The sequence below is a fragment of the Ambystoma mexicanum genome, chromosome 2q, assembly GCF_040938575.1.
Source record: "Ambystoma mexicanum isolate Mex_15411 chromosome 2q, UKY_AmexF1_1, whole genome shotgun sequence".
Classification (NCBI taxonomy): domain Eukaryota; kingdom Metazoa; phylum Chordata; class Amphibia; order Caudata; family Ambystomatidae; genus Ambystoma; species Ambystoma mexicanum.
The window spans coordinates 1005531989-1005555980 of NC_090924.1; the positions used below are offsets into that span (position 1 = coordinate 1005531989).

Consider the following 23992-nt stretch of genomic DNA (forward strand, 5'->3'; position numbering starts at 1 on the left):
CGCCTAGGTTATTTTTATTTATTGCATTTGTGTAACGCCCAAATCCAGAGGTATCACAGGTTTGTACAGAAGGCAGGAAGAATTAATCACAGTCTTACAAAGCAGGTAGCAATGACTTTAATCATATTTGTTAAAATAACCATGTTTAACCACTCACCCTACCCAACTCTCTATACCCCCACAATGAGCAGCATGGCTTTGTCATAATTAGGACAAAGATTGCTGGTGGCCATCCAGCTTTGGATGAGGCTATAGATTCTAGTGATAGTGTCAGTGTCACAGGAGTAGTTTGCTGTAATGGGGAGGAAAGACTGGGTTTCCTCTGCAAAGTTGGTGTGTAGAACGCTGAGGGTGTCTAGAAGATCAAATAGGGGGTTAGTGTAAGTATTGTAAAGGTTCGATGAAATGCAAACGCCTTAGGGGACTCCGAGAGGGACAGTGATGGGATCAGTGGCTGAGTCTGCGATGAATAATCTAGAGGAGCGTTCAACTCAGGAAGGATTTGATCCAGGTTGCAGCCTCGATGGAAAAGTGGAAGTTAGTGGACAGATGTTGGCAAAGTACATTGTGGTTGACAAGGTCTAATACTGCAGAGAAGTCAAGGAGGAGGAGGATGGCAAGATTGCCAGAATCACAGATGCGGTCTAGTTGGATTTTGAGATTTAAGAGAGCTGTTTCCATGCTGGGTTTAGGGCAAACTCCAGATTGTCTTACCTCCAAGCAGGTGGTGGTGGTGGTCTAGGAAAAGCTGATAAGGGCATAAGCCATATGATCCAGAAATCTGAGGAGGAATGGCACAGTGGTAATGGGTAGTTTGTGGGGACAGAAGGGGTCAAGAGAAGTTTATTTCTGTAACTTTTCTTTTTTTTTCGTTGTAAAAAGTAGTGGGGTGATCCAGGTTGATTTAAGTAAGGTAGAGGCAGAGTTGGTCAGAAAGGAGGCGTTAATGAAGTCGATGGTGGTAGGGGTCAGTGTAGTGGCAAATAGCTTGACAGGTATCTCCCTTGCAGTTAGATGGTTTGAGTGAACAAATAGTTGAGAGTTGGGAAAAGCTGAAAGAGGGGGCAAGGATTGTTTAGGTTGAGATGAGGGTGTCGGCACATTCATCAATGGAGGTTTGACTGCGAGTTGGGCTTTTTTTGTAGTGATCTTCTCGCTCAGTGTATCACTTTTGTTACGGCAGTTTGGATGGTGGAGCACCAAGCATTGTCTGAGCAAACCTGGAAAATGGTGGGGATGGGGGGTTTCAAGCTCGAGTATGGAGAAGAATTCTTTAGAATTGGACCTGGCATTGGTGATTGTAGTATTGTAGGAATTGGCTTGGGATGCGATTAGGGCGGTATTGTAGGTTTTGGCTGCAATGGAGAAAGATTCATGGTTGGTGGGATTAGGATGTTTCTCCCATAGGTGCACCTTTGCGTCTGCAGAGAGTAATAAGATCTTCGTCACACTCTCCAATCTGCACCAGACAGGACTCTGTGTAATGCAACCTGGAGAATATTGTGGCTCCTTGAGTCCGATTCCAACATAACTGTAATCAATGGTAACAATTCTTGATGGTGACTTTATTTAGGGCTTGATAATCAACGCAAGTGATAAGTTCCCTCTTTCCTATGAAGGAAATACAAGGGTGAGGCTGCCGGAAACAAAGAATGTCAGATAAAGTCTATAGATAAATTTACATCCAGGTACTTCCTTCAAGTGCTAATTTACAATCAGCACAAATTCCTCAACAAAGTGTAGATGCTAATGGCTCAAGATTTACCTTGCAGTAGAAAGCGGATGTATGAGTAATTCTCCAGCTTCCACCTCATACAGAAGTCGTAATAACTAGTGTGTCATTCTCCTAACCAAGGGTTAAAAATGCAGGGGAGCTATTAAGCGCCTGCTTGTATCCTAGAAGAACCTTGTTAGCTTGATCCCAACAACTACCAGGACCTACTTTTCGTTCCATAAGCCAACTGCTACTGAACAAACATACCTTTATGAATTTAACTGTGCATTTGGGACAACCTATAAACATAGGACACATCTATAAAACATTTAAAGTAGAAGGGGTTATATATAAAAGGACAAAATCATACGTTTGCATCTTATGTGGAAGTTAAATTTGTGAAATACTAAGTTACTCGGACCTCAATCCCCAGTGCTAGCTCCTGGTCACTGGTTAATTTTAGATACCCAGAAGCTGCTTTTAGCTCCTGCTCATCCAATCTTACATTTCGATCCCTGCAACTGCTGCTCCGATCTCAAGTCGCTGTCTATCACTCGAGCCAAAGGCTGACTGATTTTCTCCCGCTTATTTAAAAGAGGCTACATAGATTCCTTCTGCAAAAGTCCTGGCAGAACATGGATCTGAACTCCACATATCTTCCCAAATCAATGCAGGAGCTATGGTGTGTGGGCTCCTGTGAGGACTCCAGTGAGTTAGAGGAGAGCCTCTGGAACCCCAAAACAGGGGTGTGTTCTACAAGGGGGCGGGGGGAGGAGGAGGCGGCTTGGGGGGTGGTGGAAGAGCCCCGGGGGAACTCTGAAAAAGGGGTGTTCTCCAGTGAGGGGGTGAGGAGGAATGAGGATAGCCCCTTGAGCCAGGAAGAGAGATATACACCAGAGACCCACACCACAGGCCCTTGATCCAAGTGTGTGGGGGGCAGGGGGAAAGGTTGTAAGACAGAGTGACTTTATTCTCCGAAAGAAGGGCGCAAGTTACAGAGGAGAGCCCCAAGAAGGAGGACTTTTGGGACACTTGTCTAAGAGAGGAATCCCTAAATCCTGACAGAGGCAGAGAGGTTTTGTGGCCCCCAGACAGAAGATATTAAGAACTGAACGCTACAGCAATATAAACAGGAGGACTTCCTGTCTGGAACTTTCCAAATTACTTTCTTTGCTGTGCTTTGTATATAATTTGTGATTTCAAGGACTACCTTTCCCAAGAATATTTATGTTACAGCCATCCTGAACCAATTCCTATGCAATAGTTGCAAGTTCCACTTTTGCTTAAGAAGTTTCTCAACAATATTCCAGTGTCCATAGTTGTGTGTTCAATCGACCATGTGACATCACCCTGGTGTTAAGTCATGCAGAGCTGTTCGGTGTTATTCCAACAGTCATCTTGTCATATGTTCTGTGTTTAATCCTTCACAGTAACTATTATATACCCAAAATGGATATCTTGCTCTGGGCTGTGCATTGCAGCCCAAGTGTTAACCAAGCCGTGTGCTACGTTCTACACAGATACCCTTTAGAGTGTAAACCCTGCAATGGGTTATGCATGATAACCACATTATTGCCAAAAATCGACACTCCACCACTTCAATGGGGATGTGCATTGTTACCAGATAGGCTATGCTTACTTGCTTTGAGACCTAACTGAGAACTAGAGAGAAAACCAATGAATCTGACACTGGAATACAAAGTAGCATAAAAACCCAATATTTTCATATGCAGTTGTATTTATAAATAAACATGGTCATGAGTTGTGCCGCTAGTATTCATAGAAGATGGGGCCTGGTGGTGGGTTATATTCTGTTGATTACTTATGTAAATTTTAAAGTTCTCTGACGAATATGGATTATTCGTCCCTTCTCTCCAGAGGGGAGGCACCCTCTTTGAGGCTAGGAAGGTGGGCCTGCTAAGCAAGACCTTCCCTAGGCGCCTGGGAAGGCAGGACCTCACTGGGAGAGACTCCCCTCTTGGGGGAAAGGACTCCCATTCCTGTAAGGAACTCATGTTCTGAATAGATTGTCTGCATACATGAGGATGGGAAAGACTTAATGTTTTGTATTCTCCAAATAGTGACATTTCTTCAATCTCTTTGGATACAAGTAATACAGGATCTCGCATGAGCTCTGCACTCAAAGAGGAATGACACAGCCTTTAAGTTTGTGATGATGTACACAAAACTCAGGAACTTGGAATGGAGGAGAGCTCATTCTATGCAGAGGCGAGCCTGGAGGGGCACAGTCACACTAGACCGCAGAGCCAGCATTAGCGTGGAGTGAGCCGATTGCTAGCAAGACCCCGGAAGGCTGGCGTCTTGAACGGCAACAAAGTCGAAAGATAAATGGAGACAGTGAACAGTCTTATCTGGTGGCGCTACCACAGGGAGACAGTGGTGGGCCTGAGGCCCGTTAACCGACGTCGAGACCAGACCTCAGCAGAGGGATCAGATCCCCGATCTCCGCATGAGGAGAGAATCTCCGTACTTAACGAAAGCAGTACCGGGGAGTGGTCAGATAAAGTTGTAGGCAATATACGGCACTCAACCACCAGTTCAATAGCTTGTGTGATGTCAGCCAGAAATCGAATCGATGCACAAGTGCATATCTTGCCCATGTGAATAGAAAGTGAAAGCGCGCTGTGTATTATGGAATGTGCCCCACACATCCCTAGGCCTGACGACATTTCAGATAGTCCCTGGAGGGGGAGGGGGTGACGACAAGTATGGGGAGGGGGAGGAGACAGACAAGCTTTGTTTTATTTGTAATGCGCATCAGACCCGAGGGTATCAGGGCGCAAGGACAAGGACATTTTCAGCTTACATAGTTACAAGGACATTTTCAGCTTACACGGTTACAAGGATGCGATACAAAAGACGTCATAGCTTACATGGTTACAAAGATGCGATACAAAATACAGCGTAGATTACAGTAAAATAGTCAAAGCTTGCATGTGGTGCAGAGTATGTGTTACCAAATATAAGATCCGAGGTGATACAACCACAGGATTGCAAATGGGGCTAAAAGTAGTACATTTGAGTTTGGCAGGCTCCATGAGGTAAGAGTAACAGAGTTAAAAATCATTTTCTTTAAACCAGTTAATGATATTTAGTCTGAAATGTGGGTAGGTTTGGTCCTCCCTTAGGACGGGCAGGAGGGTGTTCCAGAGTTGGGCAGCTTTGACAGGGAAGCTATTGCCGCCGACAGTCGTCATTTTGAAGGAGGGGACAGTCGGGCAATTCGTATAAGCCGCTCTAGTAGGTCGGAGTGTGGGTCTTCTATTGAATCTTTCAGTCAAATAGCGAGGTGCTCCATTGTTGAGGCACTTGAATGTTAGTGAAGCAGTTTTTAGCCTAATTTTGTTGATAGTGGATAGCCAGTTAGACTGCCTCCTTACTGATGAGATATGTTCTCCTTTGGTCATTCCTAACGCTGCTCTCAAGGCATTATTTTGAAGTATTTGAATTTTCCCGGTAATGTGTTTGTTCGAACCAAGGTTTAGGGCATTGCAGTAGTCCAATTTGGACAGCACGAGTGCTCTTGCCAGTGTGGTACAACTGCTCGTTGAGAGGAAGGGTTTGCCGACCTGATCAACTTACATGTCTAGGCTGTGGATGATGCCATTGCATGCACTTGTTTAGCAAGTGTAAGGCTGGCGTCAAGGTAAGAACCTAAGATTTTTACCTCCTTAGCAACCTTAATCTTGTTGCCATCTATATTGAAGGAGGTATAATTATGGCCAAGTTTATTAATGTTGGACGTGGTCCCCAGAATGTTTTGTTTTGTCATAATTCAGGTATAGACCATGGAGTGCCATCCATGCCTGGATGATGAGGTATATTCTGTACACCAAGGCCAAATCCTCATTGTAATACCCTGTAAGTGGAATGAGAATCTGGGTGTCATCTGCATAGTTAGTGTAGGTGACACTGAGACAGTCCAGATCAACAAAGTGGGGCTTGGTGAATATATTATACATGGTGGGGAAGACGCAAGACACTACAGGAACACTGCAGGTGATGGGAATGGGATCAGCTGCTGTTGTGATAGAAAAGACCCTCATAGTTCTCTCACTTAAGACTGGATCCAAGCTATAGCTTGTTGCGAGAAATGTGCTGCTGACTCTAGGTGGTTGCAGAGGACCTTATGGTGGACCAGGTCTAACGTTGTTGAGAGATCTAGGAGAAGTAATAGGGCAGATTTACCTTGGTCTCTTAGTTAGTCGACCTGGGCCTTAAGGTCAATGAGCGCAGTTTCAGTACCATGGTGTGGTCTGAAAACCGATTGCCGGGTGCCAAGATGTTGGTTCTGCTCCAAGAATTTCTGAATCTGTAGGTAAGCCACCCTGTCTAATATCTTTAGGAGGAATGGCACCGTTGTGATCAGACTGGAATACGTAGGTATGGACGGGTCTAGAGTTTCTTTCTTAAGGAGAGGGAGGACCCATGATTCCTTAAGATTGCTTGGGATCATGCCTGAAGTGAATGACGCGTTGATAAGCTTAGAGATGAATGGTGCTAGGTCCCTTGCAGCGTCTTTTACGATTTGGGCAGGACAATTATCTCCTCGGCAATTGGAGAGTTTAAGCGAAAGTATGATTTTTTTCAACCTCCATTACAGAGACTTTAGCGAAGTTGAAGCTATGTCCTGGTTTAGGTGGAGTAGGTGGTTTGCAGATTTGTGGGGTTGAGATAGGTATATTTTGTTTTTTCTTGGAAATTTTGACTTGGTGTAGCAATTTTGTCGGCAAGTGCCTTCTGTATGTCAGACACCAGGTCTTATCTTTAACACAATTGTCAGTTATATGGATTGGGTCCTCAAATTCTTTTAGTATTGAAAAAAGATCCTTGCTTCCCGATTTAGTTTGCAGTATCCCGTTATCATAGCTTTCCTTTTTGGATCGGCGTATTTCAGTTTTGTATTTAGTGGAAATATTGATAAGGTTAGCTATGTTTACCTCAGATGGTGCTAGCCTCCAGATGGATTCACTTTTGTGTTTTTCTTTGTGATTTTAGATATGAGTAAACCAGGCTTTTAGATGTGCTCTCCGTTTGCTGTTCCTCATTTTGAAGGGGGCAATGGTGTCAAGGGCTTCTGTCATAGCTTTGTTGAATTCGTCAACTAGGGTCGATGGATCTAGTGTGTCTGCTAGTGAGTTTAAGGTAGGGAATATCAACGGTAAGAGTTCATCAGTAATGTTCTTTTTTTTCCTGGTTAACGTGGGAGATGCTATGGGGTTATTTTGAGTCGTGGGGATTTTGGCCTCTAAGGTGAAATCTATGAGTGAGTGGGGTGTCCAAACCTTTGGGCTAATAGTGGTAATGGTAGTATTGCTGTTATAGTCACCCATCCAGTCAAGCGTTCTACCCTTCTCATGGGTTGGCTGTGTCACTTTTTGAGTGAAGCCGAGCTCCAAGAGGACGTTAGCCATGGATGATGCTTGTGCGTCTTTAGGATCATTGAGGCCCAAATGCATGTCTCCCAGTAGGAGTACTGTGATGCATTTTTAGGTTATCCGAGATGATCATGGATAGGTCCTCCTCGAAAGAGCCAATGGGTCCTGGTGGTCCATATATTAGGTGAATGCTGATGGTTTGGGAGTCGGATATGGGTAGCTTGGCAGTGAGGGATTTGCAGGAGTTGACGTGCATAGGTGCTGCTATTCTAGGTCTCCTCCACGGGTCTCAGCTCTATCTTCTCTTAGGATAGTGTAGTTAGCTGGCACAGCAAGCATCAAGGCAGGGCCCGTTGCCTGATGTAGCCAGGAGTCGGTGATGGCTAAGACGTCATAGTTTTCTGTTTGTATCAAGTCAGCAATTTCTGTAGCATGGGCTACTAGGGACCTTGCATTAATGAGTGCTCCTTTAAGAGCAGGAGTCATTGTCGGTAGCGTGGACAGGGCCTTACTGTTAGGATCAGCTGTTGTGGTTGGAGGTTTATTTAGTTGGGTATTCTAGGATACGGTTTATGGGTGACGCTCATGTTGGTATGATTCATTTTTTTAAGTGTAAGATCTTGTTTGTTACTATGAGGGGCAGAAGTTATGTGATGGCTGGCAGGCAGTTCGAATAATTTGGATAGTCTGGAGCGCAGTTTAATGTTTCTGTGCGAAATGTTGCACAGGATATTAGTTCTAGGAGGGTTGGATGTGTGGATCCACTTGATTAGCTTCACTGGGATACATTCCATCTCCGGTGTGGCCACCCTAGTTTTGCTGGTCATCGTATTTAAGGTAGTATTATAGAGTAACAGAACAAATGTTGAGGTCAATGCAATCCAAGGAGCAATTAGGCGAGGGGTGGTGGCATACATTATGTTCCCGTGGTGATTAGGCTGTTCCAGTATAGGCGCGTACAGGTTGCTCTCAGTAGGCTAAGCAAGCGTAATACCTACATAGTACATATACTGGTGTAACAGGGCTAATTTAACAGGCAAATAGAATAGATATCAGAATTATATTCCCATGTAGGCAGATACAGGTTGCTCTCAGTGGGCTGAGCATGCATGAGCTAGTCCAATGGGCATAATTGGCTACACGATTTCATCTAATTTGGCAACCAAAATTCTACAATGTGTTTAGTCAATGGTATGCATGCGGTATTGGTCTGTAAGATGCAATCCTAGTTTGGCAAATTGTAATATATGGTGTTAGTTATCCAGGTACAAGTTAAGTCATGAAGGAGTCATTTAGTCTCTAGCAGTGAGCATTCACCACCTCATACGCATTTACAACATAACGGCAGAGACGAGTAATACAGAAATAGGTAGAGGCGCCATGGCTTTAGGATGTGTGATTACTTGTTAAATTAGCGTAGTTAGCGGTAGGCATGGAGTGACGGAGCATAGTTTGCAAATAATAGTCTGGGGCAAACAGCATTGATAGTGATGACGCCGAGTAAGCCAATTGTGCGTCAGCGGGATAAAGTTCATTTGTGCGATGATTGAAAACAGACGAGGGTCTGAAGGGAAAAAATTACACATTTAGTTATACTCACGCGTGTGAGCGAGAAGTGAATCTGCCTGTTAGACGTGTCTTGACTATGACGACCAGAGCGAAGAGGGATGTGTTGCTATCATACTAGGTCCAGGGACAATTCTGATAGGATAAGTGCATAGAAGAAAGTAAGGGAGGAGCGGAGGAGAAAAAAACAGAGTAAGCAGTCAAGAAAAAAAAGAGGGCAAAGCAAATACAATTTGGGAAGTCAGTAGTAACACATAATGTTGCATGCCAGGATACAAGATGAAGATGGGAACAACATGTCTCAGGGCCACATGAGTACAAGAGGCAAAAGGGAGTCCAGCATGAGAGTTGAGAAAGGGTGACGCACCGTGAATCAATGAAGTCCATAAATGTCAATCCAGCATTGACCACAAGACAGTGATGGTGAAACCAGAATGTATCAGGAAGGACAGACTCCTGCCTCCTGCAGAAGTAGGTTGGAGGGGGCCAGGGGGAGCAGGGTAGAAGAATCAAGCAAAACAGGCAACACTGTTGTGCAGGAAGGGGGGGGCACAAGGGAACATCGCGGGGGACCAGAGGAGGTAGGGATGGCATGTGGGGACAGAGGGAGTATGCACATGTTGGTGCATTCTTACCTGCTGTCTGAGCAGGGAGTCGGCCCTGGATCCTCCTGGTCCAAAGAGGAATTGCCCTTTTCTTTGTCTGCCCTTCGCTTCGGACGCCCGGGTGAGAGACGCCCTTGATCTAAGATTTGAGAGCAGGAAGGAAGAGGCAGGGCTAAGGTGGTGGCTGGTGCTTGGGCCAGGTGACCTAAATCCACTTGCACCTGCTCCCCATCTGCAAAGGAAAAGGCGGGAGGGCTCCTTAAGTAGGGAAAAAGAGCGGAAACCAGGAAGGAACCAAGTGGACGGGGCTTGCTAAGTGGGGGAAAAGAGAAGCAGGCAGGAAGGCACCAGATGGGCAGGGCTTGGGCCAGGTCACCTAGATCCACTTGCACCTGCTCCTCACCTGTGCTCTTCATTTGTATGGAAGGGTCACGTAAGGGTTAGTTGGAGGCGTCTCACACTACTGTATGAGTTAGGAGGGTTATCAGCACCGGACTTCGAGCTGTACTACCCTGCTGCCCAGGCATATTATGCAGTTTATTGGGTTGAGGGGGGACCGCTCGCATAATATATCAGCTTGAAAAGGCAATGAGTGGCACCGGCAACTCTGATGCGCAGGCTGGCCATGGGGACACTAACACCAATCCGCTGGATCAAGTGACAGTCACACAAGAAGCATGGAATAAGCTAGTCAAGCGCCCCAAGAATACTGAATTATATGACTGTGCCATGCCAATCTGGGGCACGCCTTTCCAAGGCCCAGCAAAAGTCAAATTACTGGCAATACATTGGCGTGGGGCGGGCATATTGAACCTAGGTGATTTGTTTCATGAGGGGGTCATTTGTGTCATGGGACATGATTAAGATGCAGGTGGGGGGGACACGCAACTTCAGAAACTCCAGTTTTGCCGGATTCGCACAGCTGTGGCATCAGTGTGGTCCGACTACCCACGTGAAGTGGCTTCATACCTGTGTCTTAATTACGTACTGACTTAAGACGCAATGAAAAAGTCAGCCTCGGTGTTGCATAAACTTGCGCAGACGTCCTGGGGAGTGCAAACACTGAACATTAGGTGCGACTGGGAGAGGGATTTAGAAGTCACTTTCACGGACACACATTGGCTGCAAATATGCAGATATCATTAAACTCCAGGTACAGACAGATACATTTCAAGGTCTTAAATAGAACACATTTTACCCCGGCCCGCTTCAAGAGGATGTACCCCACTTCGGAAGGGAAGTGTCCCAGATGTGAAATGTTGGATGCAGATATAAAACATATGCTGTGGGTATGCTGGGCATTATCAAAATAAGGTGCGTCAGCCCATGATGTGCGAACCAACGACATGCATATTGGGATATGTGAATAGACTGAACCTATTGAAGCGCAAATTGGTTAATCTTGACCTGGTGTTGGTAAAAAGGGCTATTGTAATGAGGCGGAAAGGCAAGGAAGCCCCTACATATGACAACTGGCTTTGTGGTATGATCTGGGCAAATGACAGGGAGGAATTGTATGCTGGCTTGGTGCCTTCAACACATCGCCAAAGAGACATGTGGGGTGGTTTCCGACAATACTTATTGTGTCAAAATGTGGAGGAAGAGGATGAAGTAACTGATATGAAAAAAACACACAAATGTCAGGGTCAACAGATGTTTTCTGCTCTACCATTTCTGATCATAATTCAGCCAATAAATATGCTTGCCTTGCAATGTTGTACCCTTGTGCAAGTTAAATAAAGTTAAAAAAAAAAAAGAAAATTAGCCCCAGGAGCCAAACATAGCTCCTGGTAGCTGCTGGTTTCAAGCTAACCAGGCTCTACCATGCTAGAAGCATGAGCTAAATGGCTCCCAGCTCCCCTCAATTTCGAACCCGGATGTATGCCCAGGGAGGAGGCAGCAGTTGAAGACTCATTAGGGAAAACAGGCAAACCCCTTAAAAGATCTTATACTACAGCTTATTAAGCATCTATATCTATCTATATATCTTGTACACAGCAGAAACAGTGTTGTTAGGGTTCCAAACACTTTCAAAGGCTATGAAGACAAAGCAGATTGTGCACCAATACTGTGATATGCAGAAGCAGTTTGACCTGCTCTCAGACCTTCCATAACATTGAGTAAGGGGGGGGGGGGGGGCAGCAAAGGAATTGGGAGCAGAGATCTTGGGTAGACGCCATATCATCTAAGCGATTGGTAACCCTCAGTGTGATAAAAGGGCTAATGCACTGAAAATCCCATTTGACTGACAAATTGATCCAGGATACCTTAGAGCAGGCCCGCTCTGACCCTCCTGAGATTCCTTCTATTAGATCCGGCAAGGGTCAAGATGAACTTCAGTCAAGGAGGGCCAGCACAACACAGAACCTTGAGAACAGTGCATTATTAAATTGGTCACAGGTGGGGAATCATTGGCCAGGAAAAGCCACATTAGAGACAATGGAGAGGACGTGATCCCAACTATGCAGCGACTTCATTCTGAACTCCCAATGTGGGCACTGCCTCCGGACCCAAATAGCCCTGATGCACTAATGGAAAATGTGGACAATGATGTGGAAGCTAAACTGTGCACTATCAATGTTGCAAGCCCCTTGGGCACAGATTTGAAAACAGGAGAAGGCTGCTTAAGTACACAGAGTGGTCAACCTAACCCCACTAGTTTAGCCGTTGTGCACACCCTGCACCCAGCTGCCAAAGGGGTACCAGTGGTCAGTGGGCATAAATGTAGCACTGTTGGTCTGACTGAGCTGGCTACTCCTGGCTCTCCTTGAAACTCGCAGAAGGGGGAGGGGAGGACTCACGGGGAGCCATCAACCGGACAATGTCCTTGGGGCCCTGAAACTTTCGGAGGTGGTAGACCCCCAGAACCCTTCAAATATGATTAGCACCAACATGGCCGGGCCCAGCAGATAACTTAGAGAGCACAGGCACCAATAGTGGGTCGCTGGACGAGGGGGCCTCTCAAATCCACTCGGACGCCCTTGCCCCCATCCCTACATCACTGAACTATGCTGCGCAAATCCCCCTGCTGTTCTGTAGCCGGAAGGTAGATCAAGCTTCTGGTGCTAAACCCACAGTTAGCAAACCAGCTAGCAGGGCAGGCCATGTGGCACCCAACTGCGTCCCCTATGGTACTCGCCCCATGGTCTGCACATCACAGCATGTGCAGGGTATGATAAACAACAAGGTGAGAGGTGGCTGTGGGGGAGGGGGTATTCTTGCACAATGCCCCCAAGTTGGCCCCCGACCATGTGAAAACCAGGTAAGCGCTTACCAAAAAATGCACCCACTAGTTCTGTTCTGTACATGGGTGCCTATTCGTAACCCTTGAGGACATTTCAAACTGTACCCGCCTGCACTACCAGGGGGCGAGTGCCTTTAACCTCATTCGGATTGAGTTTAGGGAGCAGAGAGTGGCAATGGCAAACAGCATATTGGGTTTTGACAGGAAATGCCCCCCCCCCCCCCAGTAAAACAGCATGATTGAAATCAGATCTAATTTTGTGCATAACAATGTTTACCCTCTGAAACTAGGCCACACTATTCCGTGCTCACTGGCGCCAATGCAGTGCCGTTGGGGAAAAAGACAAAGACTTTGGGCAATCTCATCGACCGGAACAGTCAAACATGTATCCCTGGCCGGGTTGGGGAGAACTTAGTTGGGTTCTGAGCCTTCTGGCCACTAGCCAGGCCTTGGATCGAAGTAACTGACCTTACTGCACTATGGAAGGGTATATATACACTTGCATTATTGATTATGCATGTGTTAGGATGTACTTTTAAGGCTCATGGCCAACTGACTTGATAGCAGGCCTCAATCACCACTGGGGATTGGCTACCAACAAATGGTGCGTTGTGTGTGTGTGCTGTGTGTATGTGGATAACTGAGGGGGCCAGTAACTTTGCATGCCTGCCTAGTAACCTGCAGCTTGACAGTTTTACACCTGTTCTAGAAGGCAAAGTGCATGAGGTATGCTGAGCGGACAGGCATGCAGAAAAGCTAGGAAAGAACAACAGAACAGATCGTCCTCAACAAAGCACAGATCATCGGGGGACAATAAATCAGTACCATACTTGGGGGCGTGGCTTGGACGGCCATGTAAGGGGTCGCACTCTGGAGGAGCTCCGCTGATCCTGTTTTGATCCTGATGGAGGGGTACGTCCACGGGGACCGGCCGACGCTGGAAATCGATGTCCAGGTGTGTGAATGCCACCACTACACCCGGTGAAAGTTTGTGATGTCTGGAAGGCCTAGAAACCGAAATAAATGTGATTGACTGGGACGAGCCCTGAGCAGGCGGACAAGACAAAATGGCGGTGACACGCTGCGAACACCGAGGATCGTGAAGTCAGGGTCGCGATCACGAGTGCAGGACCCTTGGGTCCCTTTGCTTGGAGACTAAAACACGTGAGCGCCGCCTAGGACGCACGGTGGCCCAGCGAGCTGGAGAGCCGAACGGATGTAGCTGTGACGACGGGACCGTGGGCCCGGTGGTTGGGGTGCTCCGGGCATGTTGGATGCCCCATGGTGTGGTGGGCCAGGCTTTGAGCATTGTGTGGCGTGACTCCCCCTCGGTGCCTGGCGGGACGGGCCCCTGCCCGACTCATACAACAACATGACCACGAGAGGTGTGAAACCCAAGGCCAAACAGCCCACGATGGAGGCTTACGCCAAGTCCCCCTCAGGGGCGGAAGGAGGCAAGAACAAAGAGACCCCCGTGACGGCCGCGGAGTCACCGGGCACGATACAGGAGGTGCTGGCGGCGATTGCGGACTTAAAAGTGTCATGGGAGACCAAGTTGGGCCTCGCCATGAAAGAGCTACAGGAAGGCTTAAACCTCAAGATCGGTGCCGTCCAGGACGAGGTGAATCTGCTTAGACTGGATGTGAGGGTGATCTCGGAGCGCACGGGGACCATCGAGAAGGAGACGGCCACGAACACGGCAGACTGCGCTGCTCATAAAAAGGAACTACACGCCCTTGTGCAACGGGTGGGCAACCTGGAGGACAGAGCGGAGCAGGCGGAGGGACGTGCCAGGCGCAACAATATTCGCATCGTGGGCCTACCTGAAGGAACGGAAGGGCCAGACCCCACGGAATTTGTGGAATCCATGTTTTTGCAGGAGATTACCGGCGGGGTACTGACCCAGGGGTTTGCAGTCGAGAGAGCGCATAGGGCCCTAACCAGGAGGCCGCCTCCTGGGGCCCCCCCGCGGCCGGTGATCGCGAAAATTCTGAACTACCGAGATCGCAAAAAGATTCTTGAATTCTTTCGAAAAGGGGGAACGATTGACAGAGGATCGGCCAAGATCACGGCCTACCCTGACTACACGGTACAAGTACAGCGGAGTCGGATGCACTTCGGGGCGGTGAAAAGGAGACTTCGTGAAGCTGGCCATCGCTACATGCTACTCTACCCGGCCAAATTGAAAGTTTTCTACAGAAGCAGATCCCTGTTCTTTGAAACACCAACTGAAGCGATGGACTGGCTAGACGCGCTGGGCAGTCCTCAAGAATCGAGCATCCAGGCAGAGACTACGGAAGATAAGTAGCTTATGGCTGGGTCGCCTAGGGCAATGGGGCCGAGACATTGGGACTTGAATATAGTCATTTATACGGTATATGATGCGTATGATGTGGTGCTGACTGGTTGGCCCATTGGGCGTGCCTACCCGTGGCTACTTGGTTGGGAGCTCCAAGAGGCTTCCTTTGTCCCCAGTAGTAACATATCTAGTTAGTTAGGTCGCTGTTAGATCGGCGACGCCCCGCGGGGTCCTACTCCTTGAATACGGGATAAAACCAGACGCGGGTGGGCCTGAGATCCAAGGATGGAGCCGGGCTTTTGTTGGGATGGGAGGGGTTGTTTGCTGTGGTGTGTAGTTGGGAAACAGGGAGGGGGGATGGGGATCAAGGGCGGAAGAGCCGGCGGAGTGTTAGACCAAGGGGGTATTGTGGGGAGGGCGGGGCTGAATACAGACCAGACCAAACCGATGACATCGGATAGTCTTCGCATAGTTACCTGGAATGTCCGAGGCCTCAATAGTTACATCAAGCGGAACAAGGTAATGCTATACCTGAAGAGGATGCGGATAGACATAGCCCTGCTACAAGAGACGCACCTCACCAGGGAGAAATTGGAGGTGGTCAAGAGGAAGTGGAAGGGCAAGGTGGTGGGTGCCACGTACTCGGCGTATGCTAGAGGGGTCATCACCTGGGTGGCGCTGCACGTGCCGTTCCGGGTGCTTGACTCGATAGTGGACCCGGAGGGTAGAATGGTGGCGATAACAGGACTCCTGGAGAACAGGGAAGTACACATCCTCAACCTGTATGCCCCCAATCATGATACTGCAGCCTACTTTAGATCCCTCTATGGCAAACTTGGCCCCTTGGTAGGGGGTGCGATGGTGTGGGGTGGGGACTTCAATTGCGTCTTAGATCCCAAAATCGACCGGTTCGCTGATACCAAAGGGAAAATGTCGCCGGCGGCCAAGGCGCTTGGGACATTGCTAGGAGACCTGGGACTGGTAGATGTGTGGAGGAAACTCCACCCCACAGAGAGGCAGTATTCGCACTATGCGGCGCCATACGATTCATATACGAGATTGGATTATGTGTTTGGAACCGCCGAGATAGCGGGCGAAATAGTGGGGGCGGAATACAAGGCTCGAGTATTGTCGGACCATTCGCCCCTGGTGGTAGAGTGGCGACACCAACCCCCTAGGCCTCGGGTCCCCACATGGAGGCTCCGGTCGGAGGCACTGCAGGATGAGGGATTCCGGGAAGACCTGAGGGTTGCCATCGGGGAATATTTTGAGATAAACACGGGTAGCGTGCGTTCTGCGGGAACTCTGTGGGAGGCCTTTAAGGTAGTGGTGCGCGGAGTGGCCATCTCTAAATCCAAGGGACTTCAAGGGGGTATCGGGAGGGAGCTTCAGGACACCGAAAGGGAACTGGAGAGCCTGGCTCGTCTCGAGAACGCCACTCAGGTAGACAAGACTAGGATGAGGGACCTTCAGGTGGCGTGCAGCGCTCTTTGGGATCGACTATGTAGATTGAACCATAGGAAATACACCGAGCGGCTGCACTCGGGAGGCGACAAGCCAGGCAGACTGCTGGCCTGGCTGTACAAGAGCGAGTCCCCCCGAGTGGTTATTCATGAGATCCGTGGTGAAGACGGTTGTCTTCGCAGCACTCAGGATGGGGTGAACGAGGAATTACTCAGGTTCTACAAACGTTTGTATGAGGACACTGGGGAGGACAGGAGCCAGGACATCCTGAAGACATTGGCCTGCCCACCCTAGACGACCAGGAGCGGGAGGAACTGGACGCCCCTATCACTTCAGATGAGCTGGAGGTGGTGATCCGGGGCCTCCCCACGTGTAAGGCACCTGGAGCGGATGGACTGCCTAGTGAGTTTTACAAGGTGTACATGCAGGAGCTGCTCCAGCCACTGCTGGCCTTGTTTAACGAGGCATACGAACAGGGAGAACTCCCGCTGTCCCTCCGTGAGGCCATGATTGTCCCATTGCTGAAACCAGGCAAGCCGGCTGTTGAGTGTGGATCTTATAGACCTCTGTCCATGCTAAACCAGGACAGCAAAATACTCACGGCGGTGCTGGCCAACAGGTTGAAGAAAGTGATTGGCAAGCTGATCCACCCGGATCAAACGGGATATGTCCCAGGCAGGAATATCAGCGATAACCATAGGAGGCTGCACCATGTTATCGACCATACTAAGGATGACACGGGCGAGATGGCGGTAGTGTCGCTGGATGCGGTCAAGGCCTTTGATTCAGTGAGATGGCCTTGGCTGAAAGCGGCCCTACAGGGATATGGCGTGGGCCCTGGGTATATCAGATGGGTCCAGTTGTTATATAGCAGCCCGGTGGCAAGGGTCAAGACTGGGGCCACAGTCTCGGATGCCTGGAAACTCAGCAGGGGGACCAGGCAGGGATGCCCTTGGTCACCCATGTTATATATACTCGCGCTGGAGCCGCTGGCGATATGCCTGCGGCAACAATACGGAGAGGTGGGCATTAATACCGCCAGCGGCAGCCACTTAATATCTCTCTATGCGGACGACATGCTGCTTTACTTACGCTGCCCGGAGGAGAACCTGCAGTACGTACTGGAAGTACTGGATCATTATGCTGTCCTCTCGGGCATATCAGTGAACCCCAGGAAATCTAGCCTGTTCCCTCTGGGCGGGTACAGGGACGTCCCGCTGGAGAGGCTGCCTGTGTTGCCAATACCATGGCGGACCGACACGTTTAAGTACCTGGGGGTAAATATTTACCACCGGATTGAAGCGGTACACAAGCATAACACAGAGAGAGCCATAGAGGGGGTCAGGAGTAGCATGACATTCTGGTCCAGATTGCCCCTGTCCATGATGGGGAGGGCGGCTTTGCTGAAAATGGTGGTCCTTCCCAGACTCCTGCATTTCTTCGTGAACGTCCCGCATTTGATCCCCAAGAGCCTATTTGTACGACTTCATAGTATGTGTAGGGGCTTCGTGTGGGGTAACTCCAGAAATAGGGTGGCCCTGTGGAAGCTCCAGAACCCGTACGAGAAGGGGGGTATAGGCTTGCCCAACTTCGAATTATATTATCTGGCGGGGCAGCTGTTGTATGTGGCCAGGTGGTTGTCTGATGAAGATTCGGCGGAATCTAGGTTGCTGCGGGAGGATGCGGCCCCATACTTCCTGAGAGAGGTGGTGTGGCTACAAAGGAATAAACTGATGAGAAGAGGGCGGCTATTGAGGTTGGGATGGGAGGTCTGGCACAGAACGTGGAAACTGATGGGAGAGCCAGAACCGCCATCTTGGCAGGTCCCGCTGGTGGCCCTGTGCGAAAACGACTCCCAACTGTTTCAGTCTGTCCATAGGCACTGGGAGCCGGTGGGCCTGGCCACGCTCGGGGACATATGGCGGGAGGGGGAGGCGTTGGACTTCCAAAAGTTGCAGGATGGGACGGGGGTGCACAGAGGCCAGTACATCACCTATGCCAGGCTAGTGCAACGAGTAAGAGAGAGATGGCCGGTGACAGCACTGGCAGATGATCCCGATGCCACCCTCGAAACTATGTATGATGTCTCAGAGGGCGGGCATGAAATATCACGGATATACGAACTCCTCAGAACGAAGGCTGGGAAAGAGTTGCCCCAACTCAGGCATGAATGGGAGGAGGAGATGGGTGGACTCATGACGGAGGGCCAGTGGAAGAGGGTCCTGGGGTATCATAAAAAGGTGTCCCGAAATGCACGGCTCCAACAACTCCAGTTCTACATTACTCACAGGGCCTACCTGACTCCCCAGAAGATCGCACGGTTCGGAGGCTCGATCACTCAAAAATGCCCCAGGTGTGGGGAGATGGACGCTGGGTTGCTACACATGTTTTGGGCCTGCCCGGAAGTGTATAGATTTTGGGAGGAGGTTAAGATGAAGCTCGCAGGTGAGGGAGTGGTGTTGGAAGTGGGATCTGCCTGGTCGTGTATGCTTGGGATCTTCCCCAGGCCCAGACACTCTAGGCACCTGAGCAAGCTGAGGGACCTGGCATATGTTCTGGCCAAACGCAGGATTGCCATGAACTGGAAATCGGCTAGCAGGCCGAGGGTGGAACTATGGTGGGAGGACCTTATGAGGTGGGCGGAGGCTGAATCCGTGGTATGGTTTGAAGCGGTCACTAGAGGGGGCGAGGAGGAGATAGGGCCCTTGCTGGCCTGGCGACAATTGGTGGCCTCTATGACCAACCCACAACAGGGCTTGGACGAATCTGAGAATTCGGAAGATGAGCCTACGGACAATGTTCCACCTGACAGTGCCCCGACTGAGGATACAAGGGAGCCGGCTCTGGCTTGTTGGGGGTGGGGGGAGTTTTTTTTCGTATTTTCTTTTGTGTTTCTGTAAATAATTAACAGTTGTATTGTGTTGTGTGTTGTTTGTTTTTCTAAAATATAAAATCAATAAAATATTTAAAAAAAAAAAAAATCAGTACCATACTTTTCTAAATAAGGTGAAAGCGAGGCATGCGACTTGGAGTTTTCAGCCACAGCACTAACAACTAAAGTCTCACCACAAGAATCAGAATTCCTGAACTATAAAGGGCCAGTGGATGTAAGACCCCAGCACAAGACCTGGGAAAAGTGGTCAGCGGGCAGCAGGGCTATTCAGATGATGCAATGGGGCTAGCAAACCGATTTCTAATTGCCTCCAGTTGAATCAATCAGCATCATGACCCTACATCAAGAAGCAGGGTCAAAAGAATATCCATAAATGTAGCTATGAAGGTACCTACAAGAGTGCCCATGGAACAGAAAAAGCATGATTCTATTCCATAATCTTTCAAGTTCCAAAACCATCCGGCAAGTTCAAACTAAGCTGGGATCTCAAGGTCCTGAACGTTTTTGTGAAGGTGGTGGGGATTCAAGATGGAGACATTACAGAGAATAATTCCCCTGGTGTTAATGGGAGCCCAGATGGCATGAATAGTCCTGCTGGATGCTAACTACAATATCCAAGTCAAATTTAGTCACCAGAAATTTCTCAAATGTGCCATAAGCATATCAGTCAGTGCTGTCATTTGGTCTAAAACAGCACCCAGGGTGTTTAGAGAGTTGGGGGCCCACTGGTAGCTCATCTACAGTTGCAGGGGATTTATATTTCCATATTTAGATAATTGGTTAATCAAAGCCTCTCTGAGAGGGAACAGCAGAGGTACACCTCCAGCAAATATGTCAGGCTTTGGCATAATGTGGGTTTCTGATAAATTGGGAGAAGTCACATTTATCTCCCGTCCAGGATTCGACATTCATAGAAGCCCAATTTTGCACTAGGCAGGGGCAGGTGTTCCTTCCGTTGGACAAGTCATTGTGCCTCGAGGCAATTATTTCCAGGAGCCTGGGGGGTGGGAGGTGAGTTGGACATTGGCAAGGGAACAATATGGAGTCATAGGAGTGTTCCTGGTGCCTGGTACACAGGCACTGGCGACCAGAGCCGCAGGATTCTAGCTAGCGATAGGAGAGCAGGGAGACGAGGTCCCTGGCGACAGTTCACATTTGTGGTGGCGAACGTGGAACCAGAGACAAAGCAGGGCGCTTCCCAGCTCTCAAGAGGTGTATTGTCAAGGGAAACTTTAAGAAAGTATGCCAGAGGTTTAGCGATCCCAGATTAGACACGTTTGCATCCCCAGAGCCAGCAAAGTTGGAACACTGGTGTTTGAAAGTTCAGAAAGAAGAGGCAGGTTTTCTTATCAGGGGGCAGAAATTCATGATGCAAGCTACCAGCCAGCCATAAAGTCACTCGTTACCTCAATGATACATACACACAGCACATAATTTCGTGCTCACCAAGAGTCAAATATCACTAGCCGATGGCTAGTGCAAATTTTGCACCCTGCTATTATTACTATACATGTTTATAGCACTCATCTAGCTCAGGAGAAACAGATCACTGTACAGGTCAAAGCAAAACACTGGTACTGAGAAACAACAATAATAATAATAATGTTCACAGTACAATATAAAGATAGCCAAAATCTAGGCTACACAAAAAGGTGTTGGAAGAGCCAGGTCTTCCGTTTTTCCCAAAACTGAAGGACATTTTGAGCAGTCTAGTTTGCCAATGGGGTGGAGCTCCAGAAGACCAGAGCTTTACAGGAGAAGGACTGTTTCCACGTTTTCTCCTTGCTAGCCAGCCTAGTTTCTTGCCTGCAGATGGCCTTACTGCAAAAGGACAGTGTGCCACCAAATGCTTAGTGTGGCTATCAGGCAAGGCCGGCGGACCTACTACAGTGGTCGTCTTGTAGGGTAGGCTTGTGGCTTTGAGGCCAGGATAGGGAGCCAGATTAATTTGCGCATGGTGGGGTTGATGTGGTCAAAATGTTCTATAAGGTCGGTTGATTTGAGGGGGGCTCTGCTGTGAGGGGGGGGGGGTAAAGTGGTTAAGCCCCATCGATATGCACCTTCACTAGGGCCTGCAACACCGTTCAAAAGTCTTGGGACGGGAGGAGGGGCTTGATCTTGTGGAGTAGATAGATTGCAATCCACAAAGCAGCCTAGGAATTTTGCGGAGTAAAGGGGAGGGTTGAAACCATCCAAGTGCATTTCATCCACCCGCCTTTGAGGGGGTTGCAGAATTAATTTGTTCTTGGTGGCATTAAGTAGGCACTTGTCATCCATACCCAAGTGGTTTCAAGTCATGAGGAAGGAGAGCGATATCCTGTGGGCTCTTGACCTTTACATAAAACCATCATCTGCATACTGGCGTATTGATATGTTGTGGTCATTTAGAAGTGAGCACAGCAGTTCCATGTAGATGTTAAAGAGGAGCTGGTGGAGAATGTAACCAGGAGTGACTTCATAGGCGACAAGGTGGCATTTGGACTGGAGGGAGTCCCTCTGGACAGCCTGGTGTCTGCTAGATTGGTAGGTTGTGAACCATTTCAGAACAGTGCCAGAGAAGCCCATCCTGTGTGCAAGGAGGAGGAGTAGTGTGAGATGGTCGACCATGTCGATTGCAGCTGAGGGTTCCAGGAGGACTTGCAGGCACGGGTCCTCTTTATAATCTCAAGGGAATCAACCACCTGGATGGTGGCAGTTTCAGGGATGCATTTGGCATGCAACCCGGATTGGAAATCCGAGGGGAGAGAGTTGCTCGATGTATGCAAGATGTTGATCATCAACTACCTTCTTAAAGATTTTGCTGAAAAATGAGAGTCTTCTGATAGGCTGGTAGTGTAACAGCTGTGCCACTGAAACACCAATCGCCACCATTGTGGACTATTTGGGACTCAGGTATTATCCGGGGAGAATTACGAAAATGAATTCTATTTATATTTGTTCCTTTCCGTACTTAATTTCATTTCAAAACTAAATCTCATAATGCAACTTGTGGCAGTTCTCATTATATGGCTATTCCTATGCAGCAGTCTTAGAACTAGAATCCAGAGAAACCTTAGAGATCAGTGCTGCTTACACTTTCCCAGAACCAGAGAGGGAGGAGGCAGATTACACGCATGTGTGGTGCTCCAAGTGCTACCAACCAGCCTGTCGGTCAGTATTTAAGCAGCTGCATTGCAGAAGCCCAGGGCTCTTGCACAGATTTCACTGCCAGAGATCGCTGTGCTTTGAACCTTGCATTTTTTCTCTGTCCTGGTGCAGCGGTTTTTAGAACCTGCTCCAGTTGCATTGCCCCTGCTCCCTGCCCTGCAGCACTGATTTCCTGCCTGCAGTCCTCTGTTCACTGCCTGCAGCCCCTTCCTCTCTACCACCAAGTCTCTTGTTTCCAGGCCTGCAGTTCCTTGCTCCTTCCCGGCAGGCAATCTCTGCTCCTTTCCTTTGTGTCTCTGTCTTGTCTATTGTGCCATTTTGGTAAACAGTGTGCTGGTTGCTGTTTGGGGCAGTCACTGTTCCATTCCTGCTGGACCTGTACAGGCTTCCGTCTTGCGAGTACAGTTTCATTGTTCATGCATCAGGGCTCAGACACATACACCCACTCCTGCTGCTGTAGGAGCATTCAAAGTGGGCCCTGCAACCAGCTCAGAATGCTAGAGTTTCCCCTGTCCTGTGTGAACTCTCATTCTGCGTACACCCCACGTGGGAACCTGTATTCCCTGCCCCTTTCGATTCACTGCCTTTGTTTCCAGTATGTAGTTATTGCCTATGCTTTCTGGTTTGCAGGACTCCTTACACTCCTGTCTCGAGTGCAATTTTCTCCCCTGGGCTTTGTGGGCACGTCTCTGTCCTCAAGCCCCTGACAGATAGTTTGCTAGGTCTTCCAGGTCCTAGGTGAGGTTTCTTTTGGATTTGGCAAAAAAGCACCGTTTTTAGGACATCTGCAAACATACCAACGCTCAGGGAGTCGTCAAGTATTGTGAAAAACCTGAGGGTATTCTCACTCCCAGAGACCCCAGATCCTCTTCTCGGGTGGCCAGGAAAATGCCCTCACTATTGGATCCCGACCCTGGGGGTGGAGTAGCGAGGGAGGATCATCTGAGTGGAGGGTCCTTGGGAACTGGGTGTAGGGTACCCTCAAGAGACATGGTATCCCCCTCCTCCTATTGAGACACAACTAAAACCCTCCCCGACCTTAATGGGTTATTGGAAAGCGGTTCCCCTCATTTCCCTATATAGAATACCTGATAGAACTGAGACTAAGAATAATTAAGATGATACCCTTTCACCACTTTAGTACTGGGAAGAGGAAGATGCTGGCAGGGAGCTACAAGGGTCAGGCAAGTCTCATTAGAGAGTCACACCTGCAGCCTGTCAAGAGCCGCAGGTGTATAAAAGGAGACCAGTGCAGCAGAGGAGTGAGCAAGGAGGAGGACTGTGTGGAGGAAGCCAGCAGGGGACCATGCTTCAGAGGAGGCAGCCATGGTGGGACTGGACGAGGAGCCAGGGCGGCTTGACACTTCCCGGGGACTTACACAGCCCAGGGTCAGGTCAGAAGGCTGTGTAAGTGTGTGCAACCTTGGTGCCTCCGTGAACCATGCTCGGCAGCAGGAGCTGCGGGAGAGCACAGAGAAGAGGGGACGCTGTCTGCATTCAGAAAGCGGCATTCCGGGAACCGGCCTGCAGAGAAAGACATGCGACAGGCAAGCAGAGCCCGAAAGAAGGAGATGCCACAAGCTGGTGAGTGTCAGGGGAAGACGCATGAACGCTGGGGCGCTCCTACAACGGTATTGAATAGCAAACTAAAGAACTTTAAA

The 23992-nt window shown here is 48.9% G+C and overlaps 1 protein-coding gene across 1 annotated transcript in view; it reads right to left on the reverse strand.

Annotated features, from left to right (window-relative positions):
• NUP42 (nucleoporin 42) overlaps positions 1-23992 on the reverse strand; it is a 528594-nt gene that overhangs the window by 448286 nt on the left and 56316 nt on the right. The gene's annotated exons all lie outside the window — the stretch shown is intronic.